We start from the raw sequence: 27,568 nt of genomic DNA, 5'->3' as shown, positions 1-27,568 counted from the left end.
TACATCAAATAGCCATTGATAATCAATCTATTTTCCTTACTCTATTTATATAGTATTGACAATTTCTAAGTGAGTATTTTCCTTTCATTATTATTTTATTTTATTTTTTGTTATCATTTTACTTTGTTAGTCTTGTCTGGCTTCAAATTAAGTAAGTAGACTCATAAAACATCTTGTAAAAGAATCAGATTTGATCCAAGAAGCATTAATATTCTTTTTTTTATTAGGTATTTTCCTCATTTACATTTTCAATGCTATCCCAAAGGTCCCCCATACCCACCTCCCCAATCCCCTACCCACCCACTCCCCCTTTTTGGCCCTGGCATTCCCCTGTACTGGGGCATATAAAGTTTGCAAGTCCAATGGGCCTCTCTTTGCAGTGATGGCCGACTAAGCCATCTTTTGATACATATGCAGCTAGAGACAAGAGCTCCCGGGTACTGGTTAGTTCATATTGTTGTTCCACCTATAGGGTTGCAGTTCCCTTTAGCTCCTTGGGTACTTTCTCTAGCTCCTCCATTGGGGGCCGTGTGACCCATCCAATAACTGACTGTGATCATCCACTTCTGTGTTTGCTAGGCCCCGGCATAGTCTCACAAGAGACAGCTATATCTGGGTCCTTTCAGCAAAATCTTGCTAGTGTATGCAATGGTGTCAGCATTTGGAAGCTGATTATGGGATGGATCCCTGCATATGGCAATCACTAGATGGTCCATCCTTTTGTCACAGCTCCAAATTTTGTCTCTGTAACTCCTTCTATGGGTGTTTTGTGTGTGGTCTTGGAATTCTTCTCTTGTTGAGGTGCCTTGCTAAACTTTGATATAATAGATTTTGCTTCATCTTATTATATTTTATTCTGTCATTGTGTTTGGATGTAATCACTTAGAAGCCAGTTGTTTTCTAATAAGAGACAAAAGGGGGTGGTGGATCTCCAAGGGAAGAGAGGTGGGAAGGAACTGGGTGGAGTAGATGTAGAGGAAATTATAATTAGGGTATATTGTATGTGAAAAGAATCTCTTTTCCATAAAAGAAAAATGTTTTATTACAAACAATAGAAAGAAAGAAAGAAACAGAGAGAGAGAGAGGGAGGGAGGGACGGAGGGAGAGAAAGAAAGAAAGAAAGAAAGAAAGAAAGAAAGAAAGAAAGAAAGAAAGAAAGAAAGAAAGAAAGAAAACTCTCAAGCAGTAAAAGGCCTTAAAGAACCACCAGAGATTATTCTAGGCAAGATTTTTACTAATTTCTACAAAAATTCACATTTATTTACATAGTCCTGCTAATTTCTCTCATAACAAGCATTTTTCTGAAATAAAAGAAATGAAATGAAACCAAACTAAGGCAAGAAATATTAAGAATATCATGTTAGTGATTATCCAATAAAAATGATAGCTGTGAACAAATGTATTAATTAAAAATCCTCTATATGCCAAATAAAATGTGCAGTATGGGGCAAACAGATTGCCTCTCAAAAAGAGGAATGAACCTTTTCAAGGATTGATTTTCTTTGTGGCCAGAGAGAGACAAAAGTTCACAGAGAGATAGAAAAGGAGACTCTGAAGGTGGTATTGATTGGGAAAAAGATAATGCATCTTGTTCACACAGATTGACTTGTAAGTAAGGAAAAACATCCAAGTAAAATATAAGATGTAACATTCACATCCTAAAGAAAACAAGAGCAAGCTCTTACTGGAAGTCAAGGACAATTCCTAAGTAACAAATGCTAGACGTAATGGATTGTTTACATTAATTTTGTCAGACAATTGTAGCTACGGATATTAAGTAGAAAAGGCACACTGGTTTTCAGATGCATGGGGTTGCTTGCTTTAAAGGAAGTAATATACAATAAACTTGAAACACTCTTCACTGGTTAGGGATGGGGTCATACATTTTTTCCCAAATATTAGGAAACAGAGGCAAAAAGATCATGAGTGCAAGGCAAGCTAGTGAATGCTTATCTATGCACTTAAATTACCAACAAAATATTACTTATGATAAACTATATGTATATAATTTTCTAACATATAATCTAGCACTTGTGTTTTTTTACTTAATACAAGTTATAATTCAATATGAATAGATAAATTATTTATTCTAATTTAACTATTAGCCATTATTTGTTAGATACTTATTTAAGTGCCATTTAACTTAAAAGAATCATTGTCCTAAGACAAAGTACATAAGATAAAACTAAACTTTGAATGCTTGGAACCTAGTAAGTTTTATAGATGTAATTATTGCTGAATGCTCATAGGTGATTGCAGTATTCCTTAATATCATTTTATGTTTTTAAAACTTGTGATTTTTTTTCAGTACATCTGTCAAACGTGTTTGAACAAGGAAACTGTTTTATAGCATGGAATTTGTGGGGATTGGAATATCTTCACATAAATGTAGATTTATTTTGGGGACATCATGAAATTGTTTTTTTTTCTACTTTATATATAAATTATTTACTCAGCCTCATGGTAATTTCAAATACTCTTTCCAAGTTGACTTTGTTATAACTGCAGATTTTCACATGCGATATTTTTCATCTGTGATCTTATTTTTCTATGGAAGTGTTTCAGTCTGTTGGAACTTTCAGATTTGTAGTGTTGAATTTGTCTAAATATGAAGGGAAGGGAGCCATGAAAACAAAAGATTACAACGGTCAGGCAGCAGCTTCTCATGGAGGACACAGTGAAGCCTTTCCTATCCATCATTTATTTTATCTTCCCTCCTACCTCTGAGGTTTTGGTTGACTTAACCATCAAATTGTAATTTGTCTTTGTTTCACTAAAGCCTTGTGTTGCACACCTACAGTGTGAAGGTTTAGAGAACCTACATACTTATAATAAAACAAATATTTTTGACATGGATAGACTGTTTTCCTCAAATTATCAGTTGAGAGATAAGGATATATAAATTTTTCTGTATGATTATTTCCTATTATTATTGGCTTTTCTCGGTAGATTTTATGCCTGAAAATAATATTTAAATGTGAACATCTCTACACATTTTGATAATTTGATTAATGCTGTATGTACATATGTATTTTGAATACTGTGTATAACAATACCTATTTTAGGTAATTATAATAATAGAAAGTAAACAAAAATCACAATTTTGTGTTTTAGTATGTATGACCAATTTATATATAAGAATAAGACACATTTTCTCTGTAAAGCCAGAAGAACTAACTCAAGGCTAAAGCTATTTTTAAAATTGTGAAGAATTTAAGGACAAAGAATTTGTGTTTTACATGAGTAGTGAACACTTAAAAAGAAAATCATTAGACTAAAAATATTCTCTCTCTCTCTCCCTCTCCCTCTCCCTCTCCCTCTCCCTCCCCCCCCCCCTCTCTCTCTTCCTCCCCTCCAACCCCCCGGTCCTCCTGTCACATCTGGTTGACTGCTGGATGATAGCTATAGGGTCTTGAATACAACTTTATATTGTCACTTATATCATTAATCTTATTTTGTAGCTTTAGAATTATACAATGCAGACATCTTTCATCTTTAATATCATAGGTATATTATTTGAAAACTATATCTACACGATTTGAGAATTTTTCACTCTTACTTTACATTAGTTTCAAAAGTCAGAATAAATGTGCCTCAATTTGATAAATACCTGAAAGAAGAACTAAACCAGTACTTCTCTGCTCTTGGCCATAGATCTTCTTAAATAGGACAGAGAAGAAAAAGAACAATGATCAGAGTAGCACAGAGGTCTAATTAAAGCCAGGAGACAAAGTAGTTACAGGTTACAATAGTGCAAATATTCAAAGAAGAAAATCTAGGGTCAATAAAAGAAATATGGGCTAGCTAACTGTTATTAACTGTTATCACACACACACACACACACACACACACACACACACACACACACACACACACACACACACAAGCAAAACCAAAACAAAATAACTAAAAAAAAACAAAAACCCAGAGCTAGATTAAACATTATCTATATCTCACAGATTACATGAATGAAATTCTGATAGAAACCCATGCTTTTGTTCCAGCCCCATGAGATCCCAAGAACGCCTAACTGCAGATTACTTTAACCAGTCTCAAATAAAAGCAAGTTTCTTAAAGAAAAGCAGGGGGACTGGAGTTTTTCTTTCACCATTTTCTCTAACACAAAGTCTGTCATAACCAGAAGAGAGGGCAAAGAAATTAGATTCCTTTAGTATGTAGAAAAATTGACCTTGTCTAATGATGATATATTTTGCTATACTATAATAAAAATTGACCCATGCATAAAAGTGTTATATTTCACTTTCTGTATCTTTGGTTAACAGAGAATCAGTAAATAGTCAATTTTCAGTTAATGACCTCAATATTCTTGTATAACATAGTCTTTTTTTTAACACAAATAACTATTCTTTTGATTACACATACACAGAGACTAAAACAGGTTTGGCAAAATGTTAGTGCCTATTTATGTTCCTCTTTCAGATTCTTTTTCCATAGACCTTTTACAGTTTTCTATAATGGTCAAATTTGTCATTTACCATTCTTACCTTTTCCCACATTTTAAGTTCTTAGAATTGTTTTCCTAAAAACATACATATTCATGACCAAATAAGCTAGAATTACTTATAACAAATATTTAAGATTATAAAAAGCATAAATTGATGGGGAAAGAAAATGAATCTTCTTCTGTTGAATCATTGTAGTCTGTTATTTTGATCAGTATTTCTGAGGGTTTTAGAGAACTAAAGACAAAAATGTTCAGTGTATATTTTTAAGATAATTTCCAAGTAAGATAGGATACTGAGAATAGGCTGGTAAACCCAACGCCCACACTACAAAGAGGTTCTAGCTTTGGGTCTGTCAATGTCTACAACGTTTTCTGCCATGCTATGAGAGTAGTTATGGGAGGAAGTGGTGTAAGAATGCACTAGGTGTGCCCCTGAAACCGACTAAGTCTGCTGGAAGGACAGAAAATCCTAATTTTCCATCACTCTTCCTTATCTCGGGAACAACAGGAAGCTCCTTAAAAGTTATGTGAATGAAGTTATACTAGGAATCTCAAGATGATAAGGCTTATTATTTTTGAGACAGTCACACAGCATAGCTCAGGCTGAGCTGGACTTCTGTCTTCCAGACTGGCCTTGAAATTGTGACAATTTTCCTGCTTCAATCAGCCTTCTAAGTGGTAGGAAGATTTCTTAAGGGCAGAAAAGATACTGTGTCTGCCCTAAAGTTTAACATAGTCTTAATTGACTGTCTGAAAGTGATATGATCTTGAGTGCAATCATGGTATTTTTGCTGTTGTAACCAACCACTTCCTATTGAATTGAAGGCCCACTATGGAAGAGGAAATACATACTTGGTACTGTAAATGCTGCCAGAAAACCCATTATTGGGAAGCTAACAAGCCTCAGGAGAGAAGCTATTACTATTATCCTGCTTAAAGGTTGTGTCACCAAACTGCCCAGTAACTTCTCTATGTGTAGAGTAGTCTGGCTCTTAGACCTTTAGAGAGTTGTTTCTGTATGCAGCTCATGGTGGTATATGTAAAACTCACAGCTGATCACAGAGCAGGGAATAAGTGTCAATGGAGTTACCAGAAGCCACAATTGTGATGCTTGTACCATTCTCCACCTAAGAGTCAGGGATCATCACAAAACAGGGAATAGAAGGATTAAAAGAGCTGAGAAAGGAAACAGAGTCTTCTAGGCATGACAGGACTACTGCACTCATAAACTTATAGCAGCTGTGTTTGCTCACAATAGATAAGTTTAATCAATATATTAAGACCAAAACAAGCATTGGCTTTCTGATATTACCATAGCCATTTTTAATAAAACTTCCCTTTTTCAATAGAGCTCAAATAAATTTTACATTCCCAAGACCTCCCTTGGTAACAGACATCCTGGTTGGCACGTTGAGACATGAATGCTAGGCAAATAGCACCCCTCCCAAACGTCCATCACAGTTGAATAACCCAACCATTGGGAGCAATGTAAGCATTCCAAGAAAACATGTTCCTAAGGAAGTTCCCTATCCCTAAATCTGGATTGTTTATGAATTTCAGGCTTAAAAGCTCTTTAGCTCCTGGCTTGTAGTCATAATCTCAGCTCCTGAGTCTTACATGTATCCCTAATTGATCAGTCCCAAGGTGTGTGTTCAATAAAGTATCGCTGCTTGATTGAGATTGGTGTCCCTGTGGCTTGTGGGGTGATTCCTGGACAGCAAAAAATATTCTACCATGAATGGCAAAGTAGAAGTTCATGAGAATACACTCTAACTGAGGGATTATTGAACAGGTAATGCCTTTCAGAGGAAGCTGAATATGTTTTCCTAGGGTAGTCCCCAGTCAATGCACCATGTTTCCATGAATGGCATGTTCCCATGGGATATTAAGGAAAGAAAAAAAAAAAAAGGTCATGATATTTTGTGGGATTTGGGGGTGGCGTGTGCAAAGGAATTTTAAACCAGCAACATGGCTGGTCTGTCAAGAGATCACATTGAGAGACCTTGTATGTCTATATGATCCTCCTGGAATAGAGTATGATCTGGCTAGAATATAGACAGACCCTTACTACACACCTTTAATCCCTAACAATAAAGGTAGGGTTAGTTTGTAAAAGGAAGCAGCCATGTTTGAAAGTGATGTCTGTCACAGACCAGCCTCATTTCGGGCCTCCCTCAATCCACAGAAGAAATCACGGTTCCGGACAGGTGGCCAAGGAGTTGGCAACTAAAAGAGTGACAAACAGACACAGAGAGAGTTTGTATCTGAATGTATTTTTTACAAGCAAACACCAGACATTTAATACAGAAGAAAAACAAGAAAGCTAGGTGAATACATCTACCAAGGTACATTGACACAAAACAAAGAAAATGCATACATAAAAATATGGCAGGAGCCAGGCTGTGTTTACAACTGAGAATAGGAACAATCCTTAATTTAGATCAGCTAAACACAGGAGCCAGGTGAAAGTTCTGATGTAATGCTAGTCTATTGTTAATCCCACCACCAGGGGTCCCTTAGTAAATACCTGATATTGCTATCCCTCTGGGCCTAGTGAAAAACATGCACCAGGGGAATTCCATTCTACTAACCCTTTCATGAATAATACTACCACAACCCACTTCCTAGGCCATTGTGTATTCCTTTGTATGGGTGTGACTCGGCTATTGTTCAAAGTAGTTACTATGTAGACTAGCCCTGAGCTTTCTAGCTCTAATACAAGTAAATTGTAATGCCTGATTATTTTCACTGTCTCTACTAGAGGTAAATTTGAATGTAATTGAATAGGTAATATTCTTACTGAATTCCAAGCTCAGGGTCTGCTCAAGGACTTTCTAGGACATTGGAACACTAGTGGAGGCTTAGCTATATGTCTAAATCAATCCTTAATGGCACTTAAAATAAAACAATACTGAAAGAGAGCACACAGATCCATACACCAGATTAACATGGGGACAGGTTTTGAGTATATGTGCTATTGGAATGCCAAGGTTCCAGGAGGCTAAATTTCCGTGAAACTCTTTGCCTCATGACTGCTTCCAGGTTTCTAGGGCTGTCACATGAGTTACTACCGGAGTAGATGTGGCAGATGTCTAATTGAGGGACAGAAAAAGTGAAGAATCAGAGAAAGGTTTGACAGAATGAATCAGAGGTAGGATATGTCCAATACTCATTAGAAAAGCACAGGAAAGAGAAGTTACATTATAGCAGTACAGAAAGAGAGGATGTGTATGGTAAATGGAGTGGAGTAGGAGTTTTACAAAGATAGCTGGCTGACAGAACAGGCTAAACACAGGTAAAGACAGAGTGAGCTCAAGAGCGAGAAACAGACAGAAGATTAGAACACATTGCCAGAGTTAGCATGAGGCTAAGCAAAGCAGTTCACTGAGAAGCCAAGAAAGGCTGAATTGAATTAGTTATCTTAGAAGATTAAATGGTATGAGGCTAGAAGCTTTCTAGGGATAGTTAGAACAGAGAAGGAAATGCTCAGAGTTCAGTCAAGTCATCTAGGCACACAGCTTAGGTATAGCTCTCATTTCTTCCCTTAATTTGATGAAATAAAAGCAAAACATACAGGGGTGGATCTGAGAAAACGCGGAGGGTTTAGTGGGAAATAAATAGAATAAAAAGGAGAGAATAAATTCTCAAAAATTTAAAATTTAAAAATTATTATTAATGTTTAGGATGAGTATATATACTATATGTGTGTGTGTGTAATTTAGATACCATAAAATTCTTGTTGCTAGTACTTACAATGTAAACACCTTGATGTATTTATAGATTTATACAAGTTACTACTATAATACAAAAATATGCTCATCAAATCTATGATGTTGCTTCACAGACTCTGGCATACTTATTTTTTTTTTTAATTTAGACTCTTAAACCCACTTATTTTTGTGGCTTTATTTTTCAAGCTTTTAAATATAATAATCTACTATGTACTTTCCAAATCTAGGTTTATTTTCCCACTTAACATGTATTTAAAGTCAGGGCCATTCTGGTTTTAGTGAGAGTTCCTTCACATTTTATACTACTTTATATATATATGTGGCACATTTTGTTCTCTCACTGATTAGAAGACACCTGAGGGTTCTTTCTTTCTTTCTTTCTTTCTTTCTTTCTTTCTTTCTTTCTTTCTTTCTTTCTTTCTTTCTTTCTTTCTATCTTCCTTCCTTCCTTCCTTCCTTCCTTTCTTTTTCTTTCTTTCTTTCCTTCTTTCTTTCATCTTTCTTTCTTTCTTTCATCTTTCTTTCTTTCTTTCTTTCTTTCTATCTTCCTTCCTTCCTTCCTTTCTTTTTCTTTCTTTCTTTCTTTCTTTCTTTCTTTCTTTCTTTCTTTCTTTCTTTCTTTCTTTTTTAAATATTTAATCTAACTATTTACTCCACGGCAGGTCAATTAAAGTAAAAGAGTAAATGCTGAAAGGAAATAACTCAATTTTATTTGAGAACCTCAACTAGATGGGAAGATGGAAAGACTCTTACTGAAAAGTCTAACTCTTTAGGTTTAACTGGATAGTGGTATATGTCAGCAGCTGATAGATGCTCACAGAAAATGGATCCCAACTTACATCAGCCGGATGCTGACCAGAAACAGAAACCTCCTAACAGAGAGCAAGATATGTGGTGTACATGTGATTCTAATTTCCACGTTGACCAAACCCAATCAGCAAAACCCCTTTTATTATTTTCATCCTACTATGAAATAATGTGTCTCTGTGCTTTTTTTTTAATTTGAACTTCTCCATTTACTAGCAATTTTCAATAGTTTGACGATGTTTGTCACCCATCTGAACATTTTTAGAAAATATCTATGCAAATTGTTTTGTCCAATTTTAATTGGTTCTTGTTAATTACACTCTAATTGAGTTCTATTTAATTGGGTACTATTCTGTGTATTGTTGTTTAACATCATTGAATGGGTCTATTTAAAACACCCTATTTTTACTTTTTATAGTGTCCAATTTAGAACTATAGACAAATTTCTGAGGACATTCTGAAAGTATTCTAGGAAGAGGTCTGGTTTTCTGTGTTGGGTGTGAGTGCCATCCTATTATGAAAGGAAATGCAGTCACTCACTTTGAAATCTTCTTGAAATTCAGTTTACTATTTAATGGGAGAATTTACTTGACTCTTAATTCTATTTAATTCGTGGATTTTCTATTATTATGGCTGTCCCACACTGGCACAATGATTCCAGTTGTATTTTAAACTGAGCACTCTGAAACTACTCAGGTTGGTATCCTCCTTTGAGATATTATTAGTTAGTTGTATCTCTTTTATTTACATATGAATCTTAGGATCTACTTGTTGATTTCTCTGAGTTATCAAGCTAGTGGAGTTCATTATTGAATCAAACCTTTTAATATATAAAGGCTTTTAATCCTTCAATATAGAATTTACTCTTATTTGTTTAAGATATCTTTGATGCCTTTCTAAAATACTTTCTTTGATCATCTAAAGGTTTATACTTCTTTTGATTAATGTTTTCTAAGTTCTTTGTGTGATTATATGAATCAATTTGTTTTTATACTTCAAGTAAATTCACCTTTGGGACTTGCTCATTTCTTGAATACAAAAACATAGTGTCTTTTTGCTTATTGACATTATATTCTACAATCTTTGTAGATTGTTACATCATCTGTAGTTTTAGAACACATATATTTCATTGTTTTTAAAGAAGGATTTTCATCTAGGTATTGGGTATCGTTCCTTAAGTTTCTTGTATCTTTTTAAATTCTCTATTTAGATAAATTACTCTTTTTTGAGAATGGTTTATTGAGCCCTACAATTACTACTGGGTTACTTCATTCTTGTAAAAATATAAACTATTCTCCTTTGTCTCCTTTAATGATTTTATTCTTAGGTGTACTTTATATTAATTTGTATAAAATTTTTGTCATTTAACAATTTTATAAATTATTGATGTTACTCTTTGTGTTTATAAAGGAAAACATACAATTTTATAACTTAAAGCATTATGTTAAGCTCTTTTGTCTTTAAAGCTTTGTTGTCTGATTCAAGTCACATGATACTGGATCCTTTCATTGTTAATTTAATTACTTATAGTAAAAATTATAACTTCCATTTTTTTGTTTTCGTTATTATATTGTTTATGTTACTTTGCTTCTTTGCCCTTATTTTCTTATTTTGTGATAACTGAATATTTTGTAGTATACAGTTTTAATTTCCTCATTATTTCCTTTATTAATTTCTTAGTTGTTTAGTTAGTGGCTAGCCTATAGATTCTAATGAAATCTTTACTTACCAGTAGTCACTAACATAAAGCTAAGAATTTAATATCCTATGGATTTATTCTTCTAGTCAACTCTATGGTCCCCCTTCATTGAATTATTTGTATTAATAAAATATTTTATATACTATGTATCCATAAATATAGTAAAAATAAGGTCTGGCTTTTACAGTTGTCACTTAGTCAATAGAAAATTAGTTGCAAGTATACATGTGTATGTTTGTGGTCATATATTTGCATGGAATGTGTACACACGGGTACATGCATGTGTATGTGTGCATGTATAAAGAAATTTTAATTCAGAAACATGCTTGCGTTGGCAAGTGGTCACATACAAAGACCTTCTAGGACAAAGTGAGTAATCAGGACTTTATAAGTTAACTCTTCCACTGTTGGGCATTTCATCTAAGGTGTCTCCCTTTGAGTCCTGAGAGTGTCTCACCTCCCAGGTCTCTGGTACATTCAAGAGCACCCCTCCTCCAGAGGTTGTGTGTTTCTATTCTCTCTGCTGGCCCCCAGGTCTTCAGTTTTGTTCTCTCCCCTACCCCCAATATCTGATCACGTTCCCCTTTTCCCTCCCTGTCCCCTCTTCCACCCAGGTCTTTCCTTCCTTCTGCCCATGTTATTGCTTTATTTTCTCTTCCAAGTGGGACTCAGGCATCCTCACTTGGACCCTTCGGCTTATTAACCTTCTTGAGTTCTATGAATTGTATCCTGGGTATTCTGTACTTTTTTGGCTAATATCCACTTACTAGTGAGTACATACTATGCCTATCCTTTTGGGTATGAGTTACCTCACTCAGGATGATATTTTCCATCCCATTTGCCTGCACAACTCATGATGTCCTCATTCTTAATACCTGAGTAGTATGCTATTGGGTAAATGAACCACATTTTCTGTATCCATTCTTCTGTTCTGAGACATCTGAGTTGTTTCCAGCTTCTGGCTATCACAAGCAAGGCTACTATGAACATAGTGGAACATATGCCCCTGTGGCATGATGAGATATATTTTGGGTATATACCAAGAATATTATAGCTTGGTCTTCAGGTAGATCTATTTCCAATTTTCTGAAGAACCTCCAGATTGATTTCCAGAGTGGTTGTATGAATTTGCAATTCTATCAGTAACGGAGGAGTGTTCCTCTTTCTCCAAATCCTCACCATCATGTGCTCTCACCTGAGTTTTTGATTTTTGCCATTCTGATTGGTAAGAGATGGAATTTCAGGATCGTTTTGATTTTCATTTCTCTGATCAATAAGGACTTTGAACATTTCTTTAAGTACTTCTCAGCCATTTGAGATTCCTCTGTTTTAAATTCTCCCTTTAGTTCTATACCCCATTTTTTTTAAATTGGGTTGTTTGGTTTTTTTGGTGGTTATCTTCTTGAGTTCTTAATACATTTTAGATATTAGTCCTCTATTGGGTGTGGATTTAGTGAAGATTTTTTTTCCCAATATGTAAGTTGCCAATGTGTCCTATTGACTATGTCCTTTGCCTTACAGATTTTTTTTTCATTTTTATGAGTTCCCATTTGTCAATTCTTGATCTTAGAGCCTGAGCCATTGGAGTTCTGTTTAAGAAATATACTTCCTATTCCTCTACCCCTGAGCCAAAGAGTTCAAGGTTATTTCCCACTATCTCTTCTATTAGATTCAATGTATCTGGTTTTATGTTGAGGTCCTTGATCCACTTGGACTTGAGCTTTGTGCAAGGTAACAAATATGGATTTGTTTTAGTTTTTTTTACATACAGACTGTCAGTTAGACCAGCACCATTTATTGAAGATTCTTTCTTTTTTCCATTGTATATTTTTGGCTTTTTAGTCAAAGATCAAGTATCGGCGTTTGTGGTTTTATTTTTAGGTCTTAAATTCTATTCTCTGAGTTTGTTTATGAATTCTGTTCAGTTTGTACAGTTGTACATAGATAGATAGCAGAGAGAACAGGGTAGATACAGGTGAAGATGGAATGAGTAAGAGAATGGAAAGGAGCCAGTTGATCAGAACATATTACCAAATTTAGTATGAGGTCAAGCTGAGCAATTCAGTCAGATGCCAAGAGAAGCAGTACTGAATCAGTCAGTTCAGAAGATTATATTACCTGGCGCCTAGAAGCTTCAAAGCCTAGGTCTATGAATAGTTGGAACACAAAGAACTGCTCTGGATTCATCCCAATCCCTGTACTCATACAGCTTGGGTACAGCTTTCATCTCATTCCATTAGCTGAGGAAATAAAATCAACATTGACATGCATGTGTTAATAAAATTAACCTTTTTGGAGCTCAGCATTTCAGGATAAACCATTTTATCCTAATTTGGAATTTTGGTCATTTTTTTTGTTTATTTGTTTAACTTCTATTTCAAGGTCTTTCATTATATGAATGTTTATGTCCCTGATATTTTTCCCAGATGCATATTAACCTGCTTTCTGTCCTATATTTTTATTTATATTTAGTACTTATTTATTCTTACTATTTTGTTTATCAAATATTTGGCAATGAATCATTTCAGCTATTTCAAAGTGAAAAGGCTACTTGTAGTGAATAGTCTTTGACTTAATCCAGGTAACTATGGCAAACTCTAACGTGTCCATCCAGGCACTGTCGGGAAGTCTTGATGAACATAGTACATGAAGAACACTAACAGAAAGTTGACACTTTTGGAGAGTCTCCCATCACTTGTTTCCATGCTGATGTTCTTCCTGTCTATAGATCTGAAAGAACAATTTCCAACACCTCCATGGGGATTATTAACATAAGAGGATAAGAATGATTTCTGTTATGCATCTTTTTATAGTCCTTTTTACTTTTATTCTTCTCTCAGTCATTACATCATCATCAGTTTCCTCTCTCTCCACTCCTTCCAGTCCTTACCATCACTTCCTTTCTTCCCCAGATCCACTCCTCCAACCCTGTCCCGAATATAGAGCAGTCCTCCCAGGGTAACCACAGAATATGATCTTAAAAGTTACAAGACTAGGCACAAACCCTCTTATCATGGCTGGAAGAAACAAACTAGTAAGAGGAAAAAATTTCCCCACCTCAGAGAAAAGAATCAGAGCCACCTCTTCTCCCATTTCCACTGTTAGAAGTTGACATGAACAGCAAACTACACAACCATACTGTATATTCAGAGACTGTAGCTCTAGCCCATATAGGCTCTGTGATAAACCCGGTTTAGTTGATTCTGTGTGCCATGTTCTCCTGGTATGCTCAAACCTCTGGCTCCTGTGGTCCTTCTTATCTTTTGCATGATTACCCTGAATCTACCTAGTATCTGGCAGTATGTCTATGGATCTGCTCCTATCAGTTGCTGACTTAAATGCCTTTTGATGGCAAATGGGCCAGGCATCAATCTATGAGTATAGCAGAATATCATTAAGAATCATTTTATTTTCCTTTTATTTGCAACTCATCTTCTTTTCCTTGAATAAATGTTTTTGAACAATTGAAAGATTTCATTAATTCTAAATTGTAAAGAAAGTAAGTTTGACATGCTTCATGGTATTCTTGTGACCTCATGGAGTAGATCTTTCTAAAGTCTTTTAATGGTGTGGGTGGTAACATCATTGCATATATCACCATTCATAATTTTAACAGAAACGACTTACATGGTTCTATTTTTATGTTTTAGGATCTTCATTACCAATTCCTGTTTTATTTAAATTTTTTTTGTGTAAGGTAGTTGCAATTGTTGCAAGATTATATAAAATGTTTCCTGTGCATTCTCCTTTTTTAAGAGGAAAAAAATGTAACAACAGTCTTAGCAATACTATGTTAAAATGAATTCTTTCATAGACATTATAAAGGTTTGCAATCCTTTTAAGAAGTTATTATAATTGTTTTCTTATTGGAATTGGTTCTAACAATAGACAGTTTATATTTACGTAAACATAAAATATTCAATTTGTGCTATTATTTCTTAGCAAACAGAAACACTGTGAGCTTTCATTACTTGTAAGGATTTTTAGCACTGGTAATAACAAGCATATTATGAGCATTGTTATACTCAAAGTGCTTTTCTCAAAGATAGTCTGGGGACTAAGAATGGAAAGATTAAGGCAGTTTAGGTAATTTAATTTAAAAGTATTTATGCTAGTATTATATCAAACGATTGTTTACTCAGCACAGTGCTAAACTTTTTTCCCTTGTTTTAGATACAAAGAATTTATTCACAGTTAAGACAGTCAGTCCCTGGAAGTGGAGGAAAAAAGAGTTCAGAAAAATATCTTCATAGTCTGTAAGTAATGCAAGCACCAAGTGTTAATTTGGTTCGGCTTAATGCCTAATTTTCTGATAAGTTCCTGCTTTGTGATACAAATTACTTCATTTCAGAAGTGAAAATGAGAAATAGAATCAGTTTTTGGAAAGCTCAAATTTATAAAACGAATTATGTTTGGGAAAAAATAGGAGCTAGATTGTGCAGTAGAAGTAGTTGGAGACCATGCAAAAACAAATTCACAGGACTGAAATCGGCAGATCAGAATTCACCTATCAAGAATCATCACAATTAGCTATGGGATTTTGACTAATGTGAAAACTTTCCTATTTCTCACTACTTATGAAAACCAGAGGCTTGAATTTTGATAACAATAATAAGATAGTTACTATGTAAATGGAATGAGAGTGTTGAAATATTTTATTCCTTTTTAAATGTGTAGGTAAAATGATCTTGTCAACTCAAATAATGCATTCTCAAGGAAGGCTTTACCAAACAACAGGGTGTTTAAAATTCTCATATTCCAGTCAACAATCAAATGGTGATTATATATTTCAATTTACACACAAATGCAGTTCCAGCATATTAACAATGTTACACATTAAAAATGCACATCTTATGTGTCTAATAATATTGCAGTATCACATGAAATTCATCCCAGCATCTCCTACATGGGATATGGTATGAGTTGGTTATTTTGAATGCTGCTGGCGTAATTGGACACTTCAAGAAAGAACTCAGGTGATGTTTCTCACTATACAGAAACGATTCTCTTTCAGACTTATAAGCTGCCTGTGTGTGGTTTGGTAGGAAGAAAAAGTATGTTAGGGAAGATTGCAATAACTTAACTTGCAACCTGCTGCTGTAGACCTGACAGCTGAATGGATGCTTTTTCTCTGTGGGAGACTGTTAACCTGTTACCAGCAAGTCAGAGTCTTGCTGAATCTAGTACAATATTAATGAAAAACCACAGGAAGAAGAGAGTAGGTGCATCTCGGGCCACACGAGGTGGCTACCACTATTGTTAATCACCTCTAGTTCCTCCTCCAAGTCTCTATTTTCAGTCTATTTGAATTAAACAAAATTAAATTTATTCAGAACTGACCATAGAGGAACATTTTAGAGTTTTGTAAGTGGGATGATGCTCTAAAAGTGAATTATTGTTACAGTTTATTAGTAAATTTGCATGTTAAACCTTAGCAATTGATTGGGAGAAAACTTGATAGTTTATTATTTATAAATGATCAATTTCATTAAAATTTCTCGATGGAAAATTATTACTGGACAATGACAACATTTAAAAAAATTATTTTGTTTCTAAACAAAAGAATATACCAATCTCATTGTTCACCTCTAGTGAATAAAACCCATATAAAACTGGAGATTACTTAGGCAATAAAAACTCCAAATGTCGCTTTCTGTCAATTTTGTATGCATTTGAATTCCTCTTGTCTCACTCACAGGCCTTTCTCATATTATTCATTCATACCAAGTGCTGTGACTGGTGTAAATAGAACAGTGAATAACATAAATTTATACGCTTTCCAGTAAAGTCTACTGAACGATAGAGGCACGAGTATACATTAGTTGTGTAAAATCACATCAACTTTGACCATGGTCATATTTCCCAAAGGTAAGTATCAGTTTCTGAAATTGCTATTGACATTAGGCACTACCAGCATTCTGACCATGCCAATATTACCATGTCAATAACGAGAGAAGTAGTGCTAGACTAGTCAGCTTTCCTTCATGTGAACCATGCATTCTGTGCACTGACATTATGAGAAAATAAAGTGATGGGTGTTTGATATCTTAATTTGTTTTTTATAGTTTACAAGCTTTACTGCTGGATAGGATTTCCATGTACTTTCTCTCTTGGTAGCTTGCATAGAAACTTCAGTCATTATGAGAACTAGCCCTCAGAGAAGAGGTTTCCAAATCTGTACCAGTTGGATTCCTTAGGCCTTGTGTATGGAAGATATGTTAACTTCTCCAATAGAGCCTTGCCTCGAGATTCTGAGGGCCAACAAAGAACAGTGACAATTGCCTGTATTATTTTGGAATGTCTTGGATGAATTTTACCAGAATTCAAAAATGTAATTTCCCTTGCTGTCTTTCAGAGATTCCATTGAGAGATATAAAAATATTCAAAGCTCTCATTTAGACCCAGTTTGTTTTTATGAAGGAAATATTTTCTTGGAAAGAATAATACTATTCACTTCTAAGATATATTAGAATATTTTTATACTTTATATCAATTTAAGTATGATATTTTAAAACATAACACAGATTCCTGAATTATGTATAACATTATTTAAAATGCTTTGGTATTTAAAATCTAATATTTCACATTAAAAATTTCTTGAAAATCCTTGATTTTTATAATGGAAGTTAAATTATTTATTAAAAACAAAACAAATAAAGCCAGGCGTGGTGGCACACGCTTTTAATCCCAGCACTTGGGAGGAAGAGACAGGCAGATTTCTGAGTTCGAGGCCAGCCTGGTCTACAAAGTGAGTTCCAGGACAGCCAGGGCTACAAAGAGAAACCCTGTCTCGAAAACCCAAAAATAAATAAATAAATAAATAAATAAATAAATAAATAAATAAATAAAAAACCCAAATAGTACTATTTCTTGCTTATTCACATAAAATACATTTTCTTTTTTCTTTTTTTCATTATCTTTTTTTATTAGATATTTTCTTTATTTACATTTCAAATGTTATACCCTTTCCTAGTTTCCCCTCCAAAAACCCCCTCATCCTGCTCACCAACCTACCCACTCCCTCTTCCTAGCCTTGGCATGCCCCTATACTGGGACATAGAACCTTCACAGGACCAAAGGCTTCTCCTTCCATTGATGACCAACTAGGCCATCTTCTGCTACATATGCAGCTGGAGCCATGAGTCTCACCATGTGTTTTCTTTGATAGGTTGTTTAGTCCCAGGGAGCTCTGGGAGTACTGCTTAGTTCATATTGTTATTCCTCCTATGGGGCTATAAACCCCTGCAGCCCCTTGGACACTTTCTCTAGCTCCTTAGTTTGGGAGCCTGTGCTCAGTCCAGTGGATGACTATGAGCATCCACTTCTGTATTAGTCAGGAACTGTCACACCCTCTCAGGAGACAGCTATATCAAGCACCTGAAGGCAAGCACTTGTTGGCATCTACAATAGTGTCTGGGTTAGGTGGTTGTTTATGGGGTGGATCCCCAGATGGTTCAGGAACAAAATATCCATGGAAGAAAATACAGAGACAAAGTGTGAAGCAGAGACTGAAGGAATGACCATCCAGAATACATTTTCTTAAAAGCCTCTGCACTTTCCTGCTCACCCTTAAGTCCATGTTTTATAATGACAAAGTCACTTCATGAATGGTAGGATATGGACCAGTATACACCAGACCCTAAACTACTACATGTAAGTGTTGTTTAACTGTTTAATGGTTTATACTAGGAACTGTCCTTCGAGACTTGAAAACCCACTCTAACTTGTATTTCATGACTGTAGAAGAGTACAGAACCGGGACAAGTAGTCACTTGTTTTTCCACACCTTATTCAAGTAATTTTTTGAAAATCTATAATTATACTCCATTGCATTCATTTAATAGCCTTCTTGACCAATTTTGCTGCTTACAACTATTATCAGAAGAATCAAAAGATATGGTCTAATCATTGATCTTAAGAACTACTAAATAAAATAAGGAGAGGGAGATACACTAGCATCTGGCTTCGACTCTATACACCGGCAAGTGTTTTCCTCTAAATTTTTCAATTAAAATGGGTTTATCACAGTCTATAACAAGCACGTATTTGTTACTGTTCTTTAATAGTTTTTATACATTTTCCTTCCTGATGAATAATGTGTAATACTTTGGGTAGTGTAATATTTTTAATCATTTCATTACAAGCAATCAGATGTAAAGAATATTATGTGTTGTTGGTCAGTAATTTTACGTATACTCTGAAGTCAATGTTCAGACTTAGACATCCTTAGCAACCTGGAACTTTGTATACCTTCTTCATTATAAAGCCCACCTGTTTCCTACACTGAACTGCCATCTCCTTTCAGAGGAATATTTAACAAGTTTTGTATTTAGTATTCTTATATATTCCTCAGTTTATTAAGTAATCCCATCCATAGGCTTAATAAATAAATGCAATGTTTCATCTTGTTATTTTACAAAGATAATTTATTATGAATTCTTACTATATATTGTACAATTTTAAAATTATTTACTGTTTAACACAATACAATACCTTACTGAATAACAGGTAGATTTTTAAAATTTATTTACATATAAATATAATGCTATTTTACTTATTTGTCTTTGATTACAAATTTGTAGAATAATATCAGCAACTTTGTAGAATAGTGATTTAAGCTCCTTTGTACATCCTTTTATGGGATGATGTATTTAACATGAAACAGAAATAAAAAACACATCCTATTAAGGAAGTCAGTATTGTAATTGTTAAACAAGAAACAATTTGTTAATTATATCATGTAAAAGGGCTGTACTCTCCTCTGCATTTATTATGATTCCTTTCCAAAGCAGTTGGAATAAATCTTGAATTTTATACTGGATGCCAGCAAATTCATTTTGAAATTTTTTTTTTACATATACATAGATCAACCCAGATTTCAAACCCAGATTTAGATGTCAAGTTCTCTAAAAACTTGTGTGTGACTTGTCATAAACACCCTTTCTCTTGTGTTATGGCGCAAAATGGGATGAGAAGTAAAATATACCATCCTCTAATTCTGTAGTAACTAAAGAAAATGTTAAATAAATAAATGAATGAATAAAGGAAACAAAAAACTAATGAAAATGTGAGAGCTGCTTTGATCTGCAGTTGGTAACTAGTGAGTGTGACTATTTGGTTTAGAGCCACATATTACAGGAAACTACTGCCCATTGGAAGCACAGCAATTGCCTTGAGAACTAGACTCACCGTGCTTCTGCATTCACAGGGCTTTCTGCCTTTACAGAACTTCAGCGTCATAGGGCTGAGATTATTTAAGCAATTATTTATGATGGCATTACCTAATACTCATTTTTGTTTTGTCAACAAAATTTCATCTGTGTCCAGACTAAGCAGTGTGAGGCAAATGAAGTTACCCTCCATCTTTGCTATAAGCAATAAAGTATATTCTCTTGTGATAATAGATATTCTCTATGATAAATTAGTTACAGGACTTTTTCACCCCAGAGATTAAATACACACACACACACACACACACACACACAGACACAAACACACAGACACACACACACAAGAAACCCTAAATGGCACTCCAAAACTCTGTTTCCACACCATGAAACTTAGGACTGTCAAGATACCACTATCAATTAATTCTATTAAATATATACACACCTTTAGAAATCTAGCTGGTTTTTATAACACATTAATATCTCAGTGTGAATTTTGTTGATATTGGAAAAAGATGAAAAAAATCAAATAATTCTTCCATTTTTGAATTTAAAATTTGATTATTCAGTCTCAGAATACTTTATGAAATGAGTAACAGTCACTCCTTTGGTAAATGTATCGAAATAGATGTCCACGCATTGAATTTCTTTGTTACCACAAGTAGTATTGAGAACAAAAGCTAAAACTGAAATCACCCACACCACAGTTTGAAATATTATGCCTGTTGGGTAAAAGATCTACTCATACAACTGAAATGCATTTTCCTTTTTAAAGTTCACCGAAATTGAAATGATGAAAGCAATTTAATAGCATACTTGAGAACTGTTGTTAATGCTTCATTTAAAATATTTTAATACAATTCCAAAGTTGAAAATTAAGATTCAAGTAGTAACATTCATGATTCAGGATGATAGACATATTAATCTTCCCATTATGGCATTTGATAAAATTATATCTAACAAGCCCTCAATATTTTAGAAGGAAAATAAAACAAAAGGTCTAAGTTTTTACCTTGTACAGATTCACTAGTTCTACTTTTTAAAATACAATAATGTATTTAAGTTTAGATGTGTTGTGCAGAAGTAGTGTATTCAACATGCTAAGCTTTATAGCTTTCTAACCATCCGTTGCTGGTGTTTAATCTAGCTAAGGTTTGGCAAGTGCCAGTCGGGTGCTTCTTCTGACATCTATCACCTCAAAGTCCTGAGTCACCTTCTCAGAGGAAAATTGATTAGATGTCTATGATTCCCAAGGAAACCGTGAAAAGGATTGCCAGTTATATTTAAGGGTACTGTAAATTTCCCAGATGTGTAGCTCAAGATCATAATGGAGGCACAGGATTGCAAAGTTGAATATCAGATACACAGTATGTTTTCAATTATTTTAAAATGGGATCACATCATTATAAAAGAACTGACTTAATATCTATATTAGTGAACAAGTGTTACTAAAAGTGTTAGTATGTGGATAGAGGTGTGAAATCTGGCTTATATTTCAAATAAGAAATAAGTTAATATTTTCATTTATGTTATTTATTAGACATTTTCTTTATTTACATTACAAATGTTATCCCCTTTCCTGGTTTCCCCTCCAAAAGCTGCCTATCCATCCCCCCTCCCCCCTGATCACCAACCCACCTACTCCTGCTTTCCTGTCCTGGCATTTCCCTACACTGGGGCATCAAGTCTTGCTCAGGACCAAGGGCCTCTTCTAACACTGATGTCCAACAAAGCCATCAAGGTAATTTTAATACAAAGTACTGATACTGATACAAAAATACCATTGAAGATAAAGTTCTTTGGACACACAACTATGTTTGAGAACAATCCCTGTAGAACATTCTACATGCATTTCCTCGTTTGTCAAATTACTGTTAAGCTCTTTCTTAGATAGGCTTACCTAAGTTAAGAGATTTGCCACTTTTGAGTACTTCAAATAACACTGAACACCTTTTTGCACTAAAAACATGAAAGTAACCCTGAATTGACATGTTTTTCCCCCAAACATTATTTCCACATGAATATTTCTGATATGAGTTTATTTTCGAATTTTTATACACTCATGATTTCTGGAAGTAAATATGATTGGTGATCTATTCTAAACTGTTAACAAATGCTTTGTCAATATGATGTTTAATTCTAAATAGGAACAAAGCAAATAGTGATCAAGAAGACTGCCAAAAAGGACACTGTCAATAAGACAAAAGGGCAAGTAACAGATTTGGAAAAGATCTTTACCAATCCTAAATCTGATAGAGGGAAAATATCTAATATATACAAGGAACTCAAGAAGTTAGAGTCCAGAAAACCAAATAACTCTATTAAAAATGGAGTACAGAGCTAAGCAAAATATTTTCAACTGAAGAATGTTGAACGGCCGAGAAGCACCAAATAAATGTTCAGCATCCTTAGTCATCAGGAAAATGCAAGTCAAAACAAGCTTGTGATTTCACCTCACATCACTCAGAATGGCTAAGATCAAAAATTAAGGTGACAACAGATGCTGGCAAGAATGTGGAGAAAGAGGAACATTCCTCTTTATCCCTTTCTCTTCCCCTTTCTACTCCTCTTCCCAACCCTTCTCCAGTCCTTTCTTTCACTAGTTATTCCTTTGGTTCCCTCACTAGTTTCCTTCTTGAGATTTTTCTCCCCTGTCCAAGTGTTTGTTTTGTTTTCCCAATACTTCCCAGGAAGCCTAAGCATCAACAATATGGAGCTGGGGGAAAAGGTACCTCTAAGTTGATTGTTTGTTTGTTTTCTCCACTCAACTGAGCAGTTTTATTTTACAGTGTGCTATGTGCTTGACCAAGCAGATTGACCACTGCTTGGCTAATCCCCGTTTGCAGTATGAATGAGTAAATGAGGTAGTAATTGAACAGCTTCACCTTTTTGCCTCCATGTGAATGAGAAGTCAGTTAATCCACTCAGAATGCAGCAGCCACAGAACACACAAGTGGTCCTTGCAGGACTCTCAATTAGAGTATTTAAAGGCTAGCCCTAGCCAGTTTACTGATTTTTTTTTTTTAATTTACTGAGTAGGTGTGCTCTAGGAAACCATTTTGCCTAATTAATATATCAATTCTCCCTGTGTCAGCATGAAATTAATCCCTTGGTTTGTTATGGACTGGGCGAGTCCAGAAAGGCTTACTGTTTGCAACTTTGTTCTGTAATATAATTACTAAAATATTGAGTCCCTTGAAAAATCATTGACGACAAAGTTCTTTTTGAACAATGCCAGGGGATTATTTTTGCTTTTATAATATCTCTTGCTACTAAATAAATCTTTTCCTTAACAACTTCAGCTTTCATCTCACCTGATTATAACTGACTAAATTTTATCTCTTCTTCTTGAGTATATTTAGTTTAGATTTGCTGTAGTGTTTTCCTGAATTTCTACTAGTGAACCCACAGTTAGCCAGAATGAAAACAAAATAAAATTAAGCATTATCAATTGTCCCCAGTTTGCATCTGTGTGTGACCAAGAACATGAAAGATGAGTCTGTAGTATGAGATGGCAAGGTGTTAAAATAACTCCACAATAAATGCATTTGTTGTAAATTGCTCTAAAATATTGTATTCCTTGATTAGCTTTCTCTTTTTTTGTTTGTCACCATGCCATTACAATTAAGATAACATGTTAACTTATCCATACTATCACTCTATTTTTCTGATAATTTAAAAGTCAGCATAGATTAGTGTCAATAATCTTTAATAAAAATTCTTCTGTTTTCTATTTGTCTACAATATCAATATTTATTTCATTCATAATAAAAGTTTTAGTATCACTGCATTGCTTTCGTATTATTTATCCACTCCACTTACTTGAATATATTACAAAGACACTTTACTCCTCCCTCCACACTCAATAAAAAAAAAAGACCCTCATATATTCAACATCACAACCAGGCATCTTGCAGATCTTACACACACACTTTATACACACATCTACACAGATGCCCTACACACATGTCTTAAACACATCTCATATATATACTCCACACATACATAGCTAACTCACAAATCTCAGTCTCATAAGTAATACACATCTCACATACTCAACATGCCTTAAGCATACATACTTCTTCATTTAATGGTTTACTTTGTAGGTAGGTGGACTGTGTTCAGTTTGGGACATTTTGATTTTTAAAACTTCTATGCATAAATTATCTCAAAGTAAAAGCTAGAATGATTTCATATAAACGTGGATGTTCATAAATTTTCTCACCCTTTCGTAGATCAGAAATATGCAATGTGTAGTTTAGAATCTTCTCAACCTTATTTTTAATTAAAATTTGACTTTAAAGATTTTTTTCTGATGAAGCCATAAATTAGTAATATTTTGAAATATGTCCCATATGAACTTAAGGATACTATAAATCCATTAATATAGAATGACCCAAAAACCTAACCAGTGATTGGAAGCATGACATTTAGCTTGTATTCAGAGATAACTGTTGTAATGCAAATCCAGGCTTTGTTCTGAAGTTCTAGGTACTTACATTCCTGTATATATTACTAAAGCAACTGACTTTATTGGTGGTGCATGCATACTCAATTAACCTTCTCCACACTGTATCTCATGAGGAATACTGCTCAGCTCTCCACTTACTGTGTCTTGTGTGCTATTATTCTTCAAAGGTCCCAGCTGCATCCTGCATCTGACAAATCACTTTTGTGTAGTCTGTTTAGTACTGGAGATGAGGATAATTTCACTCCAGAGGATTCTTACCACTTGACTAATAGACACAGTTCCAACCCTAGCTTCAAACACACATCTTTACCAACAGGATGACTGATAGAGCAATTTAATATTTAGCATCATAAGAATAAAAATGCAAACACCTTCCCCATCATAATGGGTATACGGCATGAAAATAAATGTTTTATTAGGATGAAACTATACAAAGAAAGATTATATTCAGTCTATGCTAAACACTTTCTATCATGACTACCCAGTAAAAGAGAACATCTTTATGCAAGGACTAAAACTAGAGCTGCTTGGAATTTTATTCTTTTATTTTTTCAAAAATTTTTCCTTCTATTTTTTATTGGATATTTTCTTTATTTAAATTTCAAATGCTATCCCCTTTTCTGTTTTCCCCTCAACCCTCATCCCATCCCTCCCCTTGCTTCTAGGAGAGTGTTCCCCCACCAATCTACCCACTACTGCCTCCCTACCCTGGCATTCCCCTACACTGGGGCATAAAGCCTTGACAGAACCAAATGCCTCTCCTCCCACTGATGCCCCACAAGGCCATCCTCTGCTACATATGGTACTGGAGCCATGGGTCCCTCCATGTGTACTCCTTGATTTGTGGTTTAGTCCCTGGGAGCTTTGGGGAGTCTGGTTGGTTGATATTGTTGTTCTTCCTATGGGATTACAAAACCGTTTAGCACTTTCAGTCCTTTCTCTAATTCCTCCATTGGGGACCCATGTTCAGTCCAATGGGTGATTGCAAGCATCTTCCTCTGTACATGTCAGGCTCTGGTAGAGCCTCTCCAGAGATAATTATTTCAGGCTCCTGTCAGCAAGCACTTCTTTGCATCCACAATAACGTCTGGGTGTGGTAACTGTATACTGGATAGAAACCCATGTTGGGCAGTCTCTGGATGGCCTTTCCTTCAGTCTTTGTTCCACTTTGTTTCCATATTTCCTCTTGTGAATATTTTGTTCCCCCTTCTAAGAAGGACTGAAGCATACATACTTTGGTCTTCCTTCTTCTTGAGCTTCATGTGGTCTGTGAATTGTATCTTGGGTATTCCAAGCTTTTCGGCTAATATCCACTTATCAGTGAGTGCATAACATGTATGTTCTTTTGTGACTCACTCAGGATGATATTTTCTAGTTCCATCCATTTGCCTAAGAATTTCATGAAATCATTGTTTTTAATAACTGAGTAGTAATCCATTATGTAAATGTACCACATCTTCTGTATCTATTCCTCTTTTGTAGGACATCTGAGTTCTTAATTCTGGGATGAATGGAGTACAGAAGTAGAAAATATGGATATATAAGTATTTCCAGTCCATTGTTGATTCATGTTATAATGTTTGAAAAAAAGGGGTTTCATGTGGTATTTACAAAGATATGTCAGAGTACATAATTGTTTTGCCCATTATGATATTTTACAAAATATTCACTGTTGAACATTTTCTGTTGACTCTGCCAGTTTATTTGGTTATTTTCTCTTTTCCTTCAGAATGCTAGCACACAGAGGCAGGAACTCGGTCAGTTTCATTCAGTGATATGTATATAGCCATTCAAAGAATACATGCACTTTGAAAGCACCCAGAACATATTTGGTGAGCTAAAAATAAAATTCATTCAGAAGACACTGGAAGAAATGAATTGGGAATAGAGGGGATTGGGACACAGTTTTACAGATTCTCATGTGTCATCTTGCTTAGATACTCATAGTGAATGGGTCATTCAAAGCATGTTTATAGTGAGACACTTTCTAAAGAGAAAAGTACAGTACCATTAGACCATTAGACGAGTCATGTCTTTCTAGCAGATTTTCTGTGGCTGACAGGTTGAATTTCAGTGCCTCTTTTGCTTGTCTCTGTTTCTCATATGCTCACCTGTCTGTTTACTGTGCAAAGTGACTTAAAGAGAATTCAATGCTTTTGAAATATATCTGTAAAGTTAAGAAAGAGGCAGTGATAAAACTGTAGTATTGATGCTATTGGGTGTCATCTGATATCAAATTAATTGTAGAAAAATGGTTAAGTGTGTTTTATGAGTTAAAAGTAATGTAGAAAGATGATACTCTAATTGAAAGATGTATAATTTAAGAATGAATTAGCAAGAGTTTTTTGAAGTTGAGGTACTGATATGAGGAAATTTCAAAAATAGGGTTTTTCACAACACTTACTCTTATTTTGTTAGGACATCTTAATCATATTTTACGAGCCAAGAAAAAGACAATATTGAAAAGCTCTACAATGGATGGTATATTAAAAAAGAAAAACTAATTAACCTAAAGGCTACACTAATTTATTGTTCTTTGAATGTATAGAAAATATATATTTATGTTAAAGTACTAGTTAGATGCTTTTTATAGGGAAAAGAAACTGTATATTTGAAAACTAATTATTCAGATAGCCATACAACTCTATCAGAAAATATGAGAAGACATTTATTTCACAATTTGCACTGGTTATACTGAATGTTTACCAAATGTATTTCATTTCTCATTTGGATTCTTTTGATTTTCATATTAAGAGACTTTGTAATGGTTTTTATGACCTTCTTCCCTGTCTAAGAAGCCAGTTAGAACATCTTAGTTGTTCAGAATTTTTTACCTAAGTTAGTTGTTAAAACCTATTTGAAATTATGGGGATAATGTTTTTTTTTCCCCAAATGCTATCCTCCTTCCCATTTTCCAATCTACAAACACCCATCCCCTCTTCCCACCCCAGGCCTCAATGAGGGTGCACTCTCCTCACTCCTGCCTCACTGTACCTAGCATTCCACTATGCTGGTTATTTGAGCTTCCACAGGAGCAAGGGGCTCCCCTTCCATTGATGCCAGATAAGGCAATCCTCTGCTACATATCTAGCTGGAGCCATGGGTTCCTCCATGTGTACTCTGGGGTTGGTGGTTCAGTCCCTGGGGACTTTGGAGGGTCTAGTTGGTTGATATTGTTGTTCTTCCTATGGGATTACAAAGCTCCTTTATTCCTTGTCATATCTCCTC

This window comes from Mus musculus, chromosome 8 (assembly GCF_000001635.26).
Source record: "Mus musculus strain C57BL/6J chromosome 8, GRCm38.p6 C57BL/6J".
NCBI lineage: Eukaryota > Metazoa > Chordata > Mammalia > Rodentia > Muridae > Mus > Mus musculus.
Note: the sequence above shows the minus strand (reverse complement) of the source record.